General features: G+C 36.7%; 2 pseudogenes across 1 annotated transcript; both read right to left on the reverse strand.

Annotated features, from left to right (window-relative positions):
• Positions 1–10,521: 10,521 nt before the first annotated feature.
• LOC148790490 (uncharacterized) lies at positions 10,522–11,261 on the reverse strand (annotated as a pseudogene).
• Positions 11,262–12,316: 1,055 nt separating this feature from the next.
• Positions 12,317–19,326, reverse strand: LOC148790491 (uncharacterized; annotated as a pseudogene). Its single transcript, XR_016078438.1, has 3 exons — positions 18,449–19,326; positions 13,941–14,087; positions 12,317–13,280 (listed from the first exon to the last, which is right to left on the reverse strand). The product of XR_016078438.1 is annotated as an uncharacterized LOC148790491 (transcript).
• Between the last annotated feature and the right edge of the window lie 1,549 nt (positions 19,327–20,875).

Genomic DNA, 20,875 nt, shown 5'->3' on the forward strand with positions numbered 1-20,875 from the left:
GAAAGAGAACAAATACAAATATATACACTACAAATACATACAAAATACAAGGATTTGCACTCTACATATTTGTATTTATACTCCTTCCAAACTGAGCCTTAGAGGCAATATGGCCAAGTTCATGCAAAAACCCTCCACTATACAAAAAGCCGTTGATTTGGTATACCCTATTGAATCAGGGGGTGTTCACAGGTCGGGCGAATTTGCCTTTGATATAGGAGTGGCAATTTTTGACCCAACCCATATGACCCACCCAACTCATTCATACCCAACCACGCATATAAATAACAGTTCAAATATGGGCCGGGTATCCAATAATTAAATATTATTATAACAATTTTAGAGAATAATTAAGGTCAGTCTATATCTAGAAATTGTTTATCCTGACCTACGTGTTGATATGAATAATATGAAGAGATGTAATTAATTGTAGGACAACCCAAAAACATTGTAGGAGAATCCAAAATTGATAATAAAGATTGAGCTCAGATTTTCTACTCACTTTTTCTGTCCAGTCCCTATCCACCCGAAATTGCAACCACACATCTCTTAATTTATAATAGAGATGTTGACATAGACTTGTAAAATCTAGATAGCTAACTTCCATCAAGAAAACAGACACAAAAACCTACACTTGTACGGCAAAAAAGACAATGAGGTTGACCTAGACATATGAAGTTTAGGTCAAGCTAACTCTTTTCTTTCATGCAATGACTTGGTTAAACTATATATTTCGACTATAACAATTGAAAGTTTAACCAAGTGTGTCTTTATGAAAAATTATCCCAATGTTTTCATGAACCCCAATAACCACACTTGGTCTCACTTAACTTCTCATGATAAACTTGGTTAAATTATATATTTGGATTATAGCAATTGAAAGAAATTATCCAGTCATGGAAAAAGAGTAATTAAGAAGGACAAGAGAGCTTGGCTTAGACTTGCAAAGTCTTCACAACCTATAAATGTATATGAAAACAGACAGAGAGCTTGACCTACCTAGACTTTTCAACTCATCAACAATTAATGTAGGATATGGGTAAAGGTCCTACTAATTAATTACGATTTGGTAGTGAATTTTGTATTGTGAACGAGGGGCTGTGGGGGATTGGAGATGAAGTATATGGATGAAAAAATAAGTAAAGTTGTTGTTGTACACCAAAGGTGAATAAGGAATTGGAAAAAGGGAGGTTAGATCTTTTTGTTAGGTTAAACAATACAGAGACAAATCACTTAAAAAGAAAAAAATAAGAGAGAGGGGAGAAAAAAGAGGAAACTTCTAGTAACAACCATAACAATTACAATACTAGCTAATAGGTCAACTCCATTTTAAGTCCATTTTAAGTGTTTCTTTGTGGATTATCTGAATTACAATTACAACTACTCTGTCTCAATATCACTCTCAAATAAAAGTATAAAATTTTAACATGGTCATCATCTCACCAACAAGGGCAAGAACCAGTCACGGAGCCCCATCGTTTATTTCCAGGTCAAAGGCAAGATAAGGTAGAAGCATAAATGAAAGAATAGCTTCTTTTTTGGGTGAAACCAGAACGAAACCCCATAGTTTCCTCTTACTCTCAGATCTAAACCGCATTGAGCCCATTCCATCATTGGATTTAGGGGTGCCAATAGACTGGTTTTGGGTTGGACTCCGTCCAAATCAAAATCAATTTGGATGGACTGGATGGACCAATAAGACATTGAATTTGGATAGATTGGACAGACCAGTATGACATATTGGATTGGACCTGGTCCTTCCATAATGAATTTATATTGGAATGAGTCAATATCTGGTCCATTGATAGAAGATAAGAACATAGGTGTCAATGGACCAGGATTGAGTTGAAACCAATCTAAATTAACATGAATTTGAACAAATTGGACAATCTTTAGACCGATCCAAAATGGTTCAAAATATTCATTGGCCTGGATTGGACCAGGTCCATTTATAATGGACTCACATTGGACTAAATCAAATTGGACCAAATCCAATCCAATTGGTATCCCTAATCAGATTCACCCACAAATACAGTGTTTCTTTGTGGATTTGCTATGTGACCCATCTCTCTTTCATGGATGGGCGTTCTTGACCAAAAGTCAATCCAATGGGTGACTAGCATTTATTTCCAATCTGACTAAACATTCTGCAATTAATCATGTTGAATGGTCATGTGCCTAGGGGCGCAAGCAAGTCGAGCCTATTCACGAGCTATTCGAGTTTAATTCGCTAAATACTCGAATTCGGCTTGAAGTAATTGAAATCGAGTCAAGTTCGACTCAAATTAAGTATAGGTGGTCGAGTCGAATTTGAGCTCTGCATTATCCGATTCAAGTGGCTCATGAGATTAATCGAGATCATAATAAAATACAATTTTGTTAATATATTTGTTTTTATAATATAAATAATTAAACAATAATTTTTTTGCCATTTATTTATTCATAATATAAATAAATACATTTGTAATTGATTTTCATAATATATTTTTATTTTGACGTCATTTGTTTTGTTTTAAATGAGTTACCTGAGTAAATGCATTTGTCTGGGAAAGTGATTCTTGGAAAACACTTATTTGGATAAGAGTACTTACCAATGTTCTTTTTTCTTTTTCTTTTGTTTATGGGGCTATAAAAATGGGGGTAGACCTGGTGGCAACGGGATTTGATCCTAGGTCTCTACTTGACGAGTCAGTGATCCTACTAGTTGATCAACCACCATCAGTTGGTACCAGTGTTCTTTCATTCATCAAGTAAAGGTGTATAAATGACCAATTTATCTTAAAAAGTAAAATTATTAAAGGAACAATGTTGTCCCATCATATATTAGCAATTTTTGGTATGCACGGGTAAATAATTTATCCAAGCCTAAAAAGTATTACTTTCCATATAAATGAATCACTGGGAAATCGTTCTTTTTTATAAGACCCATTAATACTAGAAAACAAATGTAGGTTCATTTCTTTTTGTATGTGTGATTTATTAACTTACCTGCTCCCACTTCCTTAAGAACAACGAAGGCCTTATAGTCGAGTTTCAAGCTTTATGTTTTTTAGTCGAATTCGAGTTTGAACAGCTTAATAATCGACTCGACTTGACTCGGTTACACCCATAGTCATGCCTAGTGTACGTTGTTTTGTTATCTAGATAGGACTGTAAATGGACTTTGAAAATCTGATACCCAATCCGATTATTTTGGAATCAGATCCTGGAACCTACAGCAATTTAATAACCATATTTGGATTTGGATCCATCTAATCCAATTGAAATCTGATTTTGATTCAAATTTATTCTTTATATTTATATGAATTTATTATATGTATAAATTAAAAAAATACTTAAATTTGTAAAATTCTTTATTTTAATTTATTTTAAAGAAAAATAAAGTGGATTCGGATTTCGAATGAGATTTGGTTTTGAAGTTTCATGTGAAATGTGATCGGATTCGGTCCAAATCCAACCCAATATTGGTAGATTCAAACAGTTCATAGACTCGGTCCAACTTTCTCCACATCAGCCGTTTACTTGTATATTCGCACATAATCTTTTACTATTTTAATTTATCACATATTTTCTTCATTCCATTCTACAACCAACCATACTTACGAGGGTGGAGTTCACATTTGCGTGTCCCACAGCAGGCACCTCATGTGCATTGAAGACATCATCTTCCACACTTGTCATTGGGAGATGTTTCTATACATAATTGACATTTGCTACAAACCATAACTCTCCTAATACTGTCCAAATAAGCCATTGCAGCTGCACATTGAAAATATATTCTTTATCATTTTTGTGAAGATGTTCCCAATCTACGGTTAAAATGAATAATTGAGACATTATCGAGACTATGTGTTGGTGGCTGATCTGAACTCGGATTAGGATAGGTAGAGCGCTTATTAAAGTTTGATACAGTCCAGGCCCACTGTAGTGGAGAGTTTTCAACTTGCACCTTTAATGCTCAGTTTGGAATTGAAGGAGTATAGATACAAATATGTACAGTGCAAATACAAACAAAATACAAGGTTTTATACTCTAAATTTATATTTGTACTCCTTCCAAACTGAGCCAAATTTAGGTTTTAGGTTAGAATTTATAAGTTTAGAGTTTAAGGTTTAACATTTAGAATTTCATATAAAAATAAAGAGGTTGTTTGCTTGACCATGGTAGGAGCAAAACTGTTCTCCAAGGGGTGTGCTACAACCCTACGACCACAATAGTCAAATCAACCACTAGTTGGATCTAAAAAAAATCAAAATATTGGGGTCATATTATTTATTATGATCATAGGCCTAAATATGTCATTTCTTGATATATTTACATGTTAGACAATGTATGCCCTTTAACTTCAATCAGAAAGATGTATATTATGGCATTTAATGTAAATGAATAAAGTACATATTTGATTCATGTTATTATGGTGTGTTTCTGTGTAATACCCTTAAACTAGACACATATGAGACTCGTGTTAGTTTAGAATCTTCACAGTCGTTGGATAGATCTGGGGAGATTTATCCTGCCAAGGCTGACACTGATGTGCCGCCAAGTTGGTTGGGGTGGCTTATCTCAGTTGCCAGGGTGAGACCTGATGTACATGCAGTGTGGGTTTTCTAGAAACCGTGAAATGGACCAGAATTCCAATATTGCCCTAGACCTTGGAGATAGATGGGAAAAATTGGAATGTTACACATCACCCCTATACTCAATTATGATACTGCACTAAGTGTCGGATTGGACTGTCTTTGATATGCCAATCAGTGAGATCCTTAGAGAGGATTAAAACCTGGGTATGTTAGGACAGTCCGAGAATTCATCTGAGTGGGTGATCATAGTGATAGGATCTGCCCCTTTGTCGGACAAAGTGAATGATCGCGGATGCACTCTCTCTGATGGAAACCAAAACTGTCGGTAGTCAATTTCAACCATTGAAATTTGTTTTGCAAAATATATTTATAAAGAGATATACATATATATTATGGTTTCAAAATGTTTGCAAAAGTTTTTAATTCACAGGATCCATGTGAGTAGAGAGTACAGCACTGTACCTTGCAGCTGAGGGAGAGGTCCTCTCTTATTGGGCAGTGTTTGATCATTATGGGCTGAGAGGTTAAGTGTAAGACCATTGAAGGTAATACCTTATGGGCTAATCTTGCATCTGCCCACAGTTCTTGGGTTTTTATAAGGTGGCTTGACCCAATGACCATTTAGTGTAAATGTTGGGTCCATTAAGAGCCCTTAGTGATGGACTCAAGGGTTCACTGTCCCCTATAGTGAATTCGGCCAGGCCTTGTAATAGAGGTTGGGCTGAACCCATGTGGTTGATGTGTAGATCAATGTTTGGGTCACACGCAATACAAGGACATCCAACTAGGCAGCAATTTGGAGGATAAGTGAGCACATAGACTTAATGGGCGTAAAGCCCAATTCGAACTAGCTTAATTAGATTAATTAAAGTGGGGTGATTCTAGGATTTAGATCAGTAGATAGGATAAGGGATTGTCCCCATCCACTCAGAGAGTCCAGATCCAAATAAAGATTTGGATAAGGAAACTCCTAATTAGATTATGAGGGCTGATCTTTATCTGTAGATAAGATAAGGGATTATCCTTATCTCTTAAAGAGAGTCTATATCCAAATACAAGATTTGGATTAGGAAACTCATAATAGGATTAGGAGAACCTCTCTTTAAGGCTATGAATAGAGGAACAGGGCGAAGCTCCAATTCATCATTCAGTTTATTGATTCAAGAGAAAAGATAGCATATAGTTGGATTGCCTCTATCTTCTCCTCTTGGTCTCTCCTGCTATTGCTGTCATAACCAGTTCGATCTCCACAGTGGGAGCGATCAAGAAAGGTTCTTGATATCATCTTTTGGCAGAAAAGGTGATCTGAAGTCGTACTCACTCGTCCACCATCAGATTCTTGCTGAAGAATCAAGTTCTTGCTGAAGAACCATCTTGTTGACTCTGCTCCACCCTATGCTGTGTCATCTTCAGTGGGAGTAGTCTTCGGTATTCTCCTTGGGTGTGAACTCCTTTGTTGGAGGTTACTACTATTCCATATCAGGTATATCCCCCTCCTCCCTTTTGGTTTCAGATCTGGTTCGGTTTAGGTTTATTATTGCCTTTATATTCCTACTAGTCGTGTTTATGTATCACGTGATGTGGTTTTTAATGAATTCTCTTTCTCTTATAAGGACATGAAAGACTCCTCCACCATATCATTCTTAATGGACACCACTTCTATCTTAGGACCACACCCATGTGTGTTTCCCTTTTTGCCCACTACAGAAGCTGCTACACCTCTATTGCATCCACCATCCCCAACATGTGCCTCACATACCTCTTTGAATACCAACATTGATGATGCCGTTGTTCATCCTGTCATTTGCACTGCCCCCACTGCACCTACCACCATTTTTCCCTCAAATGAGTCTTCCACTACTTCTAATGAGCCTCGTGACACCACTACAATCTCATCTACTATGTCCACTCATGGCATGCAAACCCACTCTATATCTGATGCCTACAAGCCTAACCCCGTTATGCACTTAGTGTTACTTTTCTTCTTGAAGAGGAACCTCGTTCTTACTTCATTGCCTCACGTGATAGCCGATGGCGTGATGCAATGAGTGATGAGTTTCATGCTCTCTTGCGAAATGGCACATGGTCTTTGGTTCTTCCTCCCCATGGTCATAATGTTAATCCTTGCAAATGGGTATTTAAAATTAAAAGAAAGAGTGATGGTTCAGTGGAGCGTTTCATGGCCCGTCTAGTGGCCAAGAATTTCCACTAGCAAGAAGGTGTTGATTTTGAAGAGACCTTTAGCTTGGTTATTAAACCAGCCACTATACGAGTGGTTCTTTCTCTTGCCGTCTCATACTCTTGGCCCATTTGACAAATAGATATCAATAATGAATTTCTTCATGGTAATCTCTCTAAAGAGGTTTACATAACCCAACCTCCAGGCTTTGTTGATCCATCATGACCCTTACATGTATGCAAGCCCTGAGTGCTAGGTTTCAAGGGCTATGCAATTGTCTCATTCAATTTGGTTTCATGGAGTCTAAGGCGGATGCTTCATTATTTATTTTACACACTCATTCTGCAGTTGTTCTTGTTTTGGTATATGTTGATGACATTATCATCATCAGTTTTTCATTTGATGTGGTTGCTAATATTATATCTCATCTCTCTTCTAATGTTCTCTCCGGGACCTTGGTTCTCTTTGTTACTTCTTGGGGATTGAATGCCTTCCTACTATTGATGGTCTTCACTTATCTCAACAAAATTATGCTCGTGGACTCCACAAATGGCTGCCAATACTAAATTGGTCTTAGACTCCACTGATCCTTTTGTCGATCCTTCTGTATGCAGACAAATGGTTGGAGCACTTCAATATCTCACTGTGACACGCCTAGACCTCTCATTCTCTTTTAACAAGGTCTTCCAATTCATGGCCAATCCCTCTAATGTTCACTTGGCAGTTGTTAAGTGTATCTTACATTGTTAAACATATGACCTCTCTTGGCATTACATTCACCAAGTCATCCTCCATGCAATTGTATGGCTTCAATGATTTGGATTGGGTGATTTCCATGAAGATAGATAGTCTCATAGTGGTTTTGTGTGTTTCTTGGGAACATTCTTATCTCTTGGTCATCAAAGAAGCACTCTATCATCTCTCGGTCTAGCACCGAAGCTGAGTATCAATCTCTTGCCATTCATGCAGTTTTAAGGACTGCCGCTAGAATATCAATCTCTTGTTGGCAAACTGCTGCTAAAAGGTTCGTCACTAAAACGTTCTAGCGGTAGTTATAATGGCTGCCGGTATAAATGCTCAACTACCGCTAAAAAGGCTATAAGCGGTAGTCGCGACTTCCATTAATTCTAATTTGGCTACCACTAAAAGTATCCTTTTAGGGGCAGCCTTGAGCTTCACTGCGACGACAAGTATTTTTTTTTCAAATAACCAATTTTTTTCTAATTTTTTCAAACTACCTGTTTTCTTTATATTCATTTATACTTAAATAAAATACAAAAAAAAAAAAACATCAATTACAAGATAGTTTGATCAAGATCAGATTTCACCCCAAAAATTTTTCATTAATAAATATGAAAAAGAATTTATTGATTGATGTTTGTATTGGGGAGATTTTCTCCTTGGTCATGTACAAAAGTAAATTTATATATGAATTGGAGTGGAAAAGTAGATGCTTAATTTGCAAATTGATCGAGTTGAAGAGATTGGTTCAATGTCAATGTGCTTTCCCTGTAGGCTGCTTTGAAAACCAAAGATTTTAAGCTTGAATACTAGTCCTTTCTCCATTCAACGGCTTTGAAATATATTTTGCCTTCCCACTTCTCTGTAACCACTAACCAGCAATGTGATTTAATTTAGACTTGGGATCTGGCAATGTTGCAGCAAAGAATGTCAACTAAGTTGCAGATCTTTTAATTCGATCTCTTGATTGACCTCTTCAATTGACTTGAGGCTCCTGCATTCCTCTCCTCCCATGACCACTAGCCACTCAAACGAGAAGTAAGGTCGAGAAATTGATCTTCATTGTAAGGAATTGTTGTTAGACAATTCTACCCTTAGCTCCAATCAGATTGATGTACCTTTTGACATTTATTGTAAATGAATAAAGTGCATAATTGATTCATGTTTTTGTGGTGTGTTTTTGTGTAATACCCTTAAACTGGACATTTAAGAGACTCATGTTAGTTTAGAATCTTCACAGTCGTTGGATAGATCTGGGAAGATTTATCCTACCAAGGCTAACACTAATGTGCTGCCAAGTTGGTTGGTGTGGCTTATCTCAACTGCTAGGGTGAGACTTGAGGTACATGTAGTGTGGGTTTTCTTGAAACCCTGAACGGGACAAAAATTCCAATATTGCCTTGGATCTTGGAGATAGATGGGCAAAACTGGAATGTTACACCTGACCCCTAGATTTGATTATGGTACTGCATTGGGTGTCCAATTGGGCAGTCTTTTATATGCCAATCAGTGAGATCCTTAGAAGGGGTCAAAACCTGGGTATGTTGGAATAGTCCAAGAATTCATCTGAGTGGGTGATCATAGTGACAGGATCAGCCCCTTTGCCGGACAAAGTGAATGATCGGGGGTGCATTCTCTCTGATGAAAACCTAAACTACCGGTAGTTGATTTCAACCGTTGAAATTTGTTTTTGAACAATATATTTATATAAAAATATACATTTATACTATGGTTTCAAAATGTTTGTAAATGGTTTTAATTCCCGATATCCATGTGAGTAGAGAGTGCAGCACTATACCTTGAGCCGAGGGAGAGGTTCTCTCTTGTCGGGCAGTGTTTAATCATTATGGGCTGAGAGGTTAAGTATAGGACCATTGAGGGTAATACCTGATGGGCTAATCTTGCATCTGCCCACAGTTCATGGGTTTTCATAAGGTATCTGTACCCAAGGACCATTTAGTGTAAATGTTGGGCCCATTAAGAGCACATGGTGATGGACTTAGGGGTTCACTGTCTTCTATAGTGAATTCGGCTAGGCCTTATAACAAAGGCTAGGCTGAACCCATGTGGTTGATGTGTAAATCAATGTTTGCATCCCACGCCATACAAGGAGAACCAACTGTGCAGTAGGTTAAGAGGTTAAGTGAGCATATAAACTTAATGATCCTAAAGCCTAATTCGAACTGGGTTAATAAGATTAATTAAATAGGGGTAGATCTGAGATTCGAATCAGCAAATAAGATAAGGGATTATCCTTATCCACTTAAAGAGCCCAAATCCAAATAAAGATTTGGATCAAAGAAACTCCTAATTTGATTCAGAAGGCTGATCTTTATCTGCAGATAAGATATGGGATTATCCTTATCTCATAAAAAGAGTTCAGATCCAAATAAAAGATTTGGATTAGGAAACTCCTAATGGGATTGGGTGATTCTCTCTTTAATGCTATAAATAGGAGAGCAGGGTGGACCTCTAGAGACACATTCACAGTTCGCTGAATATAGAGAGAAGACTTCACAGTTTAACTACTTTTGTCTTCTACTCTTTTCTCCCCTGCTCTTGCCGCCCCTACCCAATTTGATCTCCACCTGTGGTAGTGATCAAGAATCGTTCTTGATATTGATTCTTGCTAGAAGAAGCAATTTGAAATTGTGCTCACCAGCCCTCCACTACATTTTTGTTGAAGAATTGGGTTCTTGCTGAAAATTTTGGTTCTTGTTGAAGAGTCATCCTGCTGATTCTATTTCACCTCACACTGTGTCATTTTCAGTAGGAGCAGCTTTTGGTTTTCTCCTTGGGCATGAACACCTTCATTGGAAGTTACTGTTACTCCGTATCAAGTATATCCCTCTCCCTTTTGGATTCAGATATGGTCCAGTTTGGTTCAAGATTGATCATTGAAAAGACAATTTCCGAAAATAGGGAATGCGATTCATATATGGGAGAGAGAAATTCTTGAAATTTCGCCCAACTTTCCTGCAGGGTTTGGTCATCCATATGATGGATCTCTCTTCCCTACAATTATAAGACCACCCATGGGATGCTTGAACCCAAATTCTTCCTCTGCCTCTTCTTATCATATCCTTGCATAGCTGGGAGCATAAATGCTACTGCATATACAGGGGATTTATTTTTTGACAAGTCCAGTTGGCTTTCTTGTATCTTTGTTGATCGTATGCTCCATCTTCATGACTTCCCCACTTTGATCTGATTTGGTTTCAAGGGAAGATCTCTCTCATAGCGATATGACCAACTTAAAGGTCCTGTGTCTGAGACCTCTTTCCAGGAACCTGCTCTACGAGGTCCTCTATTACTAGGCAAAAACCATGACTGGCTCTCTAACATTGATGATATAAGTATCTTCTTATTTCGTTCTGATCTGATGATTTTAGCATCTGCAAGCTCCTCAGCTGCATCAGTCATTACATCAAGTATCAGCATACGTTGACTAAAATCCACATTAGGAGAGTATAATAGTTTGTTGAGGACATCCATAGATTCAAATGGACATGTGACAAGCAATGCAACATCGAGTGTTCTTTCCACCTGATAGAATAAGAAACAGATAAATAATCAGGAAGGATTCCTTTATCACCTAGTCAAATTAGTCCTGTCATAATAGTCCAGATTAATCATTTGATAAGAGAAAACCAAAGAGAAAAGAGAAGAAATGAGAGCAAAAAATTTCAATGGGTGGAGAAAAGCTGTCTATTCTACCAATTCGCCTAGTGGTAAACGGTAATGCTGTCAATGGACTCCATAATCACAAAACTAATCTGGCATCTAATCCATTTATGTAATTGGATTGAATGTGGATTCAACCCCATCTGATCCGATTAAAATCTGAGGCCAATTCTTCATCATCACCACCGAAGCCTTGTTCCAACTATATAGGGTGAACTACATGAATCCTATTTCACCATTTCATTCTGTTTAATGATATATTCATTATTAAACTACGAGTAATTAAATCATTTCTTACTACTTAAACCCATTTTCTTCTTGGTCTGTCCCTAGCCCTTCTGACCCCTTCAACTTGCAATAGGTGGCTTCTTCATATGGGTGTTGTAGGAGCTCTTCCATGCACATGACCAAACCATCAAAGTATACTTTCTATCATTTTATTTCCTATTGGAGCTACTCTAGGGTTTTTTTTTTTTTTGATCAGCATCTACTCTAGGATTCCTTTCTAGTTTTATGATACACACATAATTATGTGGGGGCCATTACTTGGAGTGATGGTAAAATTTCAGGCTGTCAAACATGAGAATGTGGGTTTGAGTTTGAGAGCAGCCACTTTGTGGGACCATATCCAATCTAACCCTCCCAAGACCCTAGATAGCTGGGACCAATATTGGGCAATGGCCCTTACATACGTATTATGTATATGCATAGATAATAAATAATCATATAAAATTTATAACCAATGAATTTAATAGTTCATATTTATATAAATTTATTATATATGTATATAAAAACTAAAAATAATTAACTTTTTTTAATTTTTTCTTTATTTTAAAGACAATAAAGTGGACTCAGATTAAAATCTGATCAACATCCCTAGATCTGATTGGATTTTGGATAAGATTTGGATGTGGCTAGATCGGATCTCAATCTGACCTGATCACAACCGTAGTCAGCTAATATATAAACTCTTCTTATCACATGGCAAAAGTACTGTTCCCCCCCCCCTTAAATTATATAATAAAACAAACCACACATTACCCACACTTAAATACAGGTAAAGACTAAAATATCCTGCAGTTGTCACCCTTACATCAAAGGCTTCTAACAAGTCCCAAATCCAAGATATCCCTATTCTTTAATAGGCAGACAAGGGCAGGGTGCATTGCATCATGGATATAGCCATATAGGTACACATTTTAGGATAACCAAGCAGGGGCTACATTTGGTGGACCTTTGGACCAAAAAGACCACCATGTTAAAAACAAAAAACCCGCTATTTTGTGCCTAATATTCTATCTTCTTTTCCATTAATTGCGTACCCATCTGATTTTCCCCTTACAATCATCAGATAATGGATGGGATGGTTAAGATCACATGATTTGATCAATTTCCACCTTTAACATACCCATGCTGGTCACATAAAGTGATGGATTTCATCAACACAATGTACTCGTGTTGTATTGATAAATCATCTTTGCTGTCTTTCCAACACAGATTAGGATTCATTTATAGAAAAATCACTCTGAGAAAGTAGACAACTCAAGAAACTAACAACTTGCACCATCTCGGTCATCAGGTTTCCGTAATGCTCCAATTAGAAACCAGCTGTGAGAATTTTCTTTTTAAGTCTGCATCATCATCTGTCAAATCATATGGTTGCAAAGATGAGTCGCTTAAGGATTCAGAGTTCACACTTGCATCATCATCATCTTCTTTGTCTTCTTCATCAGATATAGTCATATTATTTAGCATTGATGGATCAATAATCTCATCTGGATCAATCATCTTTAACTCAGATAACTTCTTATTTTTACGCTTCGTTTTGGTATTTATTCTGGCATCAGCATTGTCTACTTCCTTGTTTGACCCAGTAATAGAAGATATTTTCACATCACCATGAATCTCTTTTTTTCCATTCAAACTGGATGAAATCCCCTTGGATTGGGTAGAAAACCCAAATTCCCAGTCAATAGTTTCTCCATTGAAACTATCATCAAGGTATAGAGGATTTTTTGGGTCAACCACTTTAGAGAACACCAATGCAACAGAGCTAGCCATTCTCCTTACTAAATGCATAGGACTCTCCAGCCTACCTGCCAGAAGTTAGGATAAGATAATGAGTAAAACAACATCTGCTCAGGCGGTAAAATACTGTACCAGATACAGAAAGAAAAGAACCCTACAGCTTACTGAACCTTTCCTCAAGGAGCAACAAAATTTGGAAAGCATGAAATGTTATGAAAAATAAAGCATAGTCTCAAATATCATTAGCTCGTGAAACTATTTTACAGATGAATAGAGATTACATTTGTTGTCAGATATAATACGATCTCTCATGAGAAATCAAAAGTTATATTATTCATTTTCCATGCTAGATATGTCTCTGAAGAAAACAACACATTGGAAGAAAAGAATGGGAAAGGATACGGGTTTGCTGCTCTATTGGAGCTGATTGAACAAACTCGCGTTTTGACCATACTCCAACCAAACTCCATTGGGTCAACAGGAATTATTCTTCTGGATGTGGATCTTCTGGAATAGAGCAGTTGTATATGTTACTGCCTATTTTGGGAACTCAGTTCTTTTCATTTTAGTATCAATTAGAGGTATCCATCCTGTGTTTTTATTTTAAATATATGTATTTATTGATGTTCTAGAGGAACACCACAAATGCCTCATGATCCAGAATGAGGAACAGCTGGGTTTACAAAATATGAACTACATTTTCTGGGATTTAAGCAGGAAAGAAGTACCTGAAAGAACATCTACTCCTCCAGCCATTGCTTAATGGGCATGACTTTGTCATTATCATCTTTCCACTCGTTAGCCACCACAGCTGCAACTCGATTAGCTGAAACTTTAATTCTTGCTAGTTCCCTCTCTAGTGTCCTTTTCTCCTCCTGGAAAATCATAGGACAAGGGAGTAGCTCAACTCAGAATTTTGCACCCAAACAAAAGCTTCAAATATCACTGACCTATAAGCACTTACTAAACTAAAGTAGTTAAAGTACCACTCACTAACAGGCTGGCTCTTACATTTAATTCAGAAAGCCTGAAAGTGAAGTCAACCCAGGACTCCGGGAGTCAGGTAGTGGACTCAGGAAGTCATGTCCCAAATGCCATTTAATTGATAAATATGTGGAAAAATTTAAAAAGCATAAAATATAAATTTGAAAATGAATCACTATCACTTTTCTTTTGTTAAATTTAAGCAATATCTTGATTATCCCAAGAAAATTCAAATCATTAACCTCTGTTAGTATATAAAAATATCATTCAATGGACAAGGCTATCACCAAGCAAGATTTGGGAATCAAATCCATCAATTCTTTTCTATTGACTTCACCATTAAAAAAGCCTAGAAAGACTAAAGATTTTAGGGATTTTTAGATTGTACTCCACCTCAGAATTCTGATTTAAACTATACACCTACAACAATTCAAATTTAGAAACACCTCCACCTATAACATTCATACGAGCTGGCATCTATCTCCAACTGTACGGTGGAGCTAGGATTTCTGAGGTTGACTGAACAGTAAAAACCCCAAGATTTTATGAAATAGTTAGCTAATAAAACCATCTCACAAACAGGGGTAAAGGATTGTTAGGGGGAATGGGTTATGCTAAACCTATCTCCAGTTTTTTACATGCACACATGAGAGAGAGAGAGAGAGGGAGAGAGAGAGGCACCAGAACGTTGGTACTTGGTAAGTATCCCTGTTCTAATAAGGGTACTAAAATAGAGGGAGGTCATCTGCTATGGAAAGCAGAAACCAAGGACCAGGTTCAATAATTGAAAGTTGAAACCAACTCAATTTTCTGGTACAGATTACGTGGGGCTTTGTGAGAAGAAGTCTATGAGCACTTTAACTATGTAGATTTCATAATATCAAGCTAAGCATATAGTATATAAGATTAGACATTTATTCCCAACTATTAAAAATATCACAATAAAATGTTTAGCAGTATAACCACATAATTAGTGGATCATCTAAAAATGAGGAGAAAGAGAGACACACACAGGTGCTAAGAATTCAGATATGGAGTCTTTTGATATTAGGGCTATTTCAGTTATTTTACATAGTAATGTGGATTTCAGCCTATTAGTTGGAACTTTATGCATTATTGTATTGGTCTCTCTCAGTTTGAACTTTATCTATTATTATATTAGTTTAATTGTACCCAAAATTTCAAAGCCATTGATTAAGTAATTAGAAACTTGACTCTTTGATGTGATTGCTTGAATATGCACATTTTATCTTAACAGAAGGTGTTTGGGAAGTAATGTATGATGGCATTTCTTCTGATGCTCAACTTAACTAAATAAAACCTAATCCCAACCATATGGGGTTAGCGACATTGATCCTGTTTTACCATCACACTTTTTCTAGGGCCATATCTGTTGTTAAATTGTCAGCCCTGAAATCATTTCTTACAACCTCAACCCATGTTCTTTGGGCATGCCTCTATCTCTTTTAGACCCTTCGTCCTGCATAAAATTCTTTCTGCTTTGGTTGATATGGACATAAATTAATAGGGCCGACAATGGGTCCTTGGCCTAGGATACAATGATTTGTTGTTCCTGCCAGGATCTGAAGGAACATAAAGCAATAGTGTCTGTAACAGAGTTAACTTTATTAGGTCACCTTAACAACATAAATAAAAAGTGAAATGAACCTTTGTTTTGAAATCATGAAATCTCTTTGTGCAAGTGCCTTTGCCTTTTCTTACTTTGAAATCTCTTACTTCTTTCAGTTCCATGGCGTAGTAACTTTCATGTTGGTTCCAAGCACAGATGAAAGAAGATGAGCCTTTAAACTTTGTGCTTATAGATGGTACATGGAGCAACTCAGCTGCAATGTTCAGCCGTTCGAAGGTACGATATAAACACTCCTACTAGTGTATTAAAAGGCAAAGGCATTAGAACCAACATCAAGAATAAAACTGGATGCATCATTTCCTCATATATCAATTATCATAATAAACATTTTATTCCAATGGGATAAGCTAAAAAGGCATAGAGAAAGCTTGAAGAAGTTACTGAAATATTCTATTACATATATTTCTTTGTACATGCTTGAAGAAATGCATCAAGGCGATGCATTTCTTCCTTGTTTTCCAATGTAAATATTTATTTAAAAAGGACATTGTAGAAAATTTTGAAGAATTATAAACAAATTTACATTTGTTTGAATAAAGTTACATTACCTTTTACAAAAGAAAATATAAATTATAAACAAATTGCTGTGGAAAAGCCATAGAAAACCATATAGCAGATCAGTAACTCTTCAGCTTCAAGGCCTTGAAATAAGGTAAAACGCAGTCTAAAAGAGTCAAACTTTTTGTTTTTATTCATGACAATTCAAGTAATTCAAACAAGTAAGAAAAAGAGAGGAAAAATTTGAATAGAAAATACTCACGAAAAGAAAGAAAAACTCTTCACTGAAATACTTAGCCCCCAAACTGCAATATGGATGGTATTGATAAAAAAAAAAAAAAAAAAAACTGCAATAAGGATGAGTCCCAATGTGCTCCTTCCTAGCTAACAGACCATCAGCTAGCTGATTGGCTGATCTCAAGATCAAGCAGAATGAGGTGTTCCCACCAGCCAATTGTACTCCTCAACCAACTTGCAACCACTTGTAGATCTCTCTCCCTCCCCCTAGACACTATAAAACCCAAGAAAATGGAGATGTGAACCACTAAAATTGACATCCACTCAACTTTAATGGAATCACCATTACCAGCAGGACCAAGATAAACCTGTAAAACCTTTCTTCATAGTCCTGAAAACACCACCTACTCTTGAAAGTCCTGGATTACTCAAGAAAAGTTTTAAGTTCCAAACCAGGTCTTTGTCTCTTTGAAGATGTCTCTCAAACCTTTATAAGGATTGACAAGGTATTAAGTTCCAATCTAAAGATACTCTATGGGCTGTGTGGTCCATGTAGGCCTTGTAAATGGGATTTTCGTCGATCTTATTTCATTATGTAATAGAAGTACATTGTCTATCAAGGAAAAATACTAGAGAAATAAATGTCAGAAAAGAAAATCCTGACATGAAGGCCTCTTTCATGTGCACTTCACCAAACTTCACACAAGGGGCATGAATTTCTAATGGTGCACCTTGTGACATTTTTCTTGCCCCTCACCATGAGGCAAGCCTTGGATGCCTATTCAAATGCTGAGGAGCCTAATATACATCAAAAAGAAACTCCATGGCTAGGCAGTAATGGCAGGAGAAAGGAGTTTTTGGATCCTGCATCCTGATTCTAGATTCAAATCACATTCTTATTCTTTATTCATAAAAAATGTCCATCCCCAATAAAAGGACTTATTTGGGCTTTGAACTAATTTTTACATGGTGGCATTTCTTTCTAGAACTTGTCCTGTTGCTTGCATCATGAAATGCTCTGATGGTCACCATGCGAATGTATGGCATTGTGCAGAGTTCTTGTTTGCATTATTTACCATATTCCATGATTATGATGCAAATTTGTTTTGAAAACTAAAGCTTGAAATTAACTTCTGATGGGTTTTTGAATGTCTTAGAAATAGATTCTAATGTTTTTGATCAGTAACGGTTAAAGAGATTCTGATGAGCAACAAATTAAAGGCAAAATACAAAATACAAACAGAAACAGGTGTTTGGATAATACTAAAACGACAAGGTTGCATTAGATTGTAGCACTATAAATTGAACCAATACATAATTAGATATTAGAAGGCTGATCTCCAAATGGTGAACTCATAGTTTGCAAACTCATCAAATTCACTATAAGAGCATCTAAGTCAAGCTCATCATCATATCCAAACCCAAATACCAAAATCCAAATATTAACAACCAAGTAAACAACAGAACTAGCCATCTAATTAGTCAAGCTCATCATCATCTCAGCCAGCAAGTATAGTGTCAAACTCTTAATGATTCCAAGCAATTTTACCAAGTTATAACCTAGGTTTTCTATTTATTGATGAGATTTCAGCAAAATTTAAACATTTAAAAATATTTACGAACTATATTAGGATCAAATGCCAATGTGAGAGAGAGAGAGAGATTTACCTATCGATCTTCCTTTACAGTTAGAGTTTCAGTTTTTTCCTCTTTTTTAAATCAAATAGAGAGAGAGAGAGAGAGCGAAAGAGATGACTGAGAAAGAGCGAACACAATACTAAAATTAATACTAACACAATTTTAGTATTAAACTAAACCAACGAAAGGAGGATAGCTATCCTAGGTCATGTAGGCTTTCAATCTTACCTTCTACCGGTGATGAACGAACAATGCTGCCTCAAGAAATTAACTCGAGCTTCAGATCCATCTCCCACTTCTTACTGCACTCTAAGTTGGTGGAGGGATCAAATCAGAGAGAGATCAAATCAAAGCTGGTGGAGAGATCAGATCAGAGAGAGAGCGAGGCAGAGCGAGAGAGGGATGACTAAGAGAAAGGGAGATCAAGAGAGGGACGGCTGAGTGAGAGAGAGGCAGAGAGACGACTGAGAGAGAGAGAAGCAGATCGACAACTGAGTGAGAGAAAGAGAGAGAACGCGAGTCGCGAGAGAGGCTGAGAGAGAGAGAGAGGGCGGACTGAGCGAAAGAGAGAGGCAGAGAGACGAATGACTGAGTAAGAGAGAGAGAAAGAGTGCGAGTCGCGAGAGAGGCTGAGAGAGAGAGAGGGCGGACTGAGTGAGAGAGAGAGAGGCAGAGAGACGACTGAGAGAGAAGCAAACGCTGAGTAATAGAGAGAACGCGCGCGAGTCGTGAGAGAGGCTGAGAGAGAGAGGGAGGATTGAGTGAGAGAGAGAGAGGCAGAAAGACGACTGAGAGAGGGAGAAGCAGGCGACTGAGTAAGAGATAGAGAGAGCGCGAGTCGCAAGAGAGGCTGAGAGAGAGAGAAAGAGGGCGGGAGGTAGCAGTTTTAAATGATTGCCGCTAAATCAATCTTTCTTGCGGCAGTCGTCAAACAACCAGGTCGAAAACTGCCGCTAGAAATCTTTTTTCTTGTAGTGAAATGCTCCTTCGTGAAATTTATCTTCCTCTCTCACCTTCTATATTGTGGTGTGATAACATAGGAGCAACTTATCTTCATCTAATCCCATTCAACACATCTGCACAAAGCACATTGAGTTGGACTTCTATTTTGTTCATGAGAAAGTACAAAAGTCGCTTGTGAGGGGTGTTAGTGACATAACTAATACACATCCAACAACCAACATGCGCATCTCAAGTGATACGATAATCTCAATAACCACCTATTGTTGTTATCTCCTCTTGGAGATTAGATTAATCTTGTAATTTATACTGTCAAACACTATATATATATATATAGTACAATTGGATCTAATGAAATCATTGAAGTTCGACTCAGTCTCTTGTTTATCTTGACGAAGATAGGTTCCCCATTAGGGACCCTAATGCTTGACTTCCGTTTTTTAACTAAAAGCTCTCTGAGAAAATATTTACTTGAAAAAAAGAAAAAAAATCATTACTCTAAATTGTTTAGCAATTTGTTAACATCATGAATCACTAAGATATATATCATAGAAATTGAAATTTATATATGCGGGGTTGGGGCTGGATGGGGATTTTGATATTCCAATTATTCCTAGTACTTGTCTATGAATTGATATTCCAATTATTCCTAGTGCCTTGATCCCTTCTAGAGTACTCACCATCTCCAACTCTATCAGATGGGGAAGGTTGGATATATACCCAATGGGAAAAAGAAAAATTGCCATCCCTACAAGGCTATATTAAACCCAGCAATGATTTTACCATCACCTTGCATGATACAAGACGAAAGCTGAAAGTTGTTTGCAAAACACAAACTTCAAAGAATGCTATAGCTTCAGTCATATCTTCTAAGCACAAAGGAATAGGCATTTCATAAGAAAAGAGAAATCAGACTTCATAACGCTTATTGTTGTATAAGTATAGGACAGAAAATTAGATTGAACATTTATTAATTACATTATCTTATTTTAAATAATAGTTTTAATAACTTTATTTATTATTAGTCTACATCACAATACCGTTTGATTAATATTAGTTTATTTATTATTAGTCTATTGGATAATGCCCATTTTAATAATTTTATTAGCCTATTGCCCTTTCCTCCTCCCCATTTTATGGTGTGACAATATCGGAAACATATGTCTTGCTTTACATCCCATTCGACATTCTTGTAGCAGGTACTAGAACTCGATTATCACTTTGTTTTGGAACAAAGTTAAATGAAAAGCAACTAGATGTTCAATACCTCCCTACTCTAGTTGATCAAATTATTGACATCTTCACCAAGCCATTTTATGCCTTAGATTCACTTGAGGGGGGTGTTGAGACATTCGCACACATTACGTAAACTTAGTAGTTGTGATGGGTGTTAGAAATTCCCACCAAATGGGAAAATAATCTGTTTTTGGGTAGTTACCCAAAGTTCTAATTTTTGGGTTGGTTTTAAATTTGTATACCAATTGATGTAGCTCAATGAACCAAAGATAAAAAAAAATTATTTTATTCTTATCATCTATAAAAACAATTATTCTTTGTTGCACTTATTTTTCTTTAATATGGTTAAGTAATAAGAGTTATGAAAGAATGAGGTCAACACCCTAAATAAAAAACTTAATTAAAGAGAATTGAAAGAAGAAAAACATAGTAATTCAAATTACATTTTGTGCCCTTCAG

Source organism: Nelumbo nucifera, chromosome 7 (genome assembly GCF_055504915.1).
Source record: "Nelumbo nucifera cultivar China Antique chromosome 7, China Antique-T2T, whole genome shotgun sequence".
Taxonomy (NCBI): Eukaryota; Viridiplantae; Streptophyta; class Magnoliopsida; order Proteales; family Nelumbonaceae; genus Nelumbo; species Nelumbo nucifera.